Here is a 1,066-nt window from a genome sequence, read left to right on the forward strand (position 1 = left end):
AAAAAAAAAAAAAAAAAAAAAAGGAACTTCATCAAATGCTAAATTGGGCTCTCCAAGCTGTAAGTTAACCAGAGCCAGAGCTATCCCCACAGGCTCCGTGAGAAAGGCAGCACTTCCAGGGCGGTTAGGATGGGCCTTGAGAAAAGGACGCCCTCTAAGGTGCGAGCCATAGAGACGCAGGAACCAAGGGTGGGAGGTTGTCCTGGGAGACAGCGCGGGACCCTGAATCACCTTGTCTGAGTGTTTGTTGTTTCAGTAAGCATTGTTTGGGGACATGTCAAGCCCGGAAACTTCCATTTAAAGTGTCAGGAGAAACAGTACAATTTCCCCTGGTCTGGGTAGAAGCCTGAGACTTACAAGACAGGAAGGAGCTTGCAGACTCCCACGCAGCAGGCTCTGAAAATGCCGGGTGTCATGGGGAAGGCGAGATTCTCTGGCTCTGAAAAGCTGGAGCCCCTAGGCATTGTCCAGGAAGCTGAGGCGGCAGCATCTCCCTTTACTCCTCCTGTTCTTTCCCCAAGCTCGCCTGGGTCGCCTGGAGACCAGGGATGGGACAGAAGGAAAGGTTATAAACCCACATCAGGAGTTCCTGAGAGTGCTAACTCCTTCCCTTGGACTTGACAAGGTGTGTGTGCAACTTCTCAGATGCAAACCAGGGCAAATACCACTTTCATGGGGCAGCCCCTCCCACAGAAGCCCTGGGAAGCCCGCAGTCTGTTCACACACTCAGTTAAGTGGCCCCTCCTGTTCCTCTGACATTGACGCCTCGACACACTCCCCACCCCTCTCCCTAACACACACACACACAAATGCCAAGCAGACCCAGGCCCAGCTGCGCCCTGCACAGCCCAAGGGCTCTTTTGTTCCTTCCCTTCCATTGACGTCAATGGGGAGCTCCATTGTTCTGGAGACAAGAGTAAACACAGCTCGCCCACACCTCCCCGAGATTGCTGGGTCTTGCTCCATATTCAGCCTGCTGCCTGATGTCACATTTCCTCCCTAAATGTAGCCTTTTTTATTTCCACCCATAAATCTGGTAGAAATCAATTCTTTGGGAAATTATCAA

General features: G+C 51.8%; 1 protein-coding gene across 1 annotated transcript in view; it reads right to left on the reverse strand.

Annotated features, from left to right (window-relative positions):
• Positions 1-375, reverse strand: part of PER2 (period circadian regulator 2) — a 47,016-nt gene extending 46,641 nt beyond the window's left edge. The window contains exon 1 of the mRNA XM_037741775.1: positions 358-375. The gene's annotated coding sequence lies outside the window, so the exon portion shown is untranslated. The remainder of the gene's footprint in view (positions 1-357) is intronic.
• Between the last annotated feature and the right edge of the window lie 691 nt (positions 376-1,066).

The sequence above is a fragment of the Cebus imitator genome, unplaced genomic scaffold, assembly GCF_001604975.1.
Source record: "Cebus imitator isolate Cc_AM_T3 unplaced genomic scaffold, Cebus_imitator-1.0 Scaffold106, whole genome shotgun sequence".
NCBI classification, from domain to species: Eukaryota; Metazoa; Chordata; class Mammalia; order Primates; family Cebidae; genus Cebus; species Cebus imitator.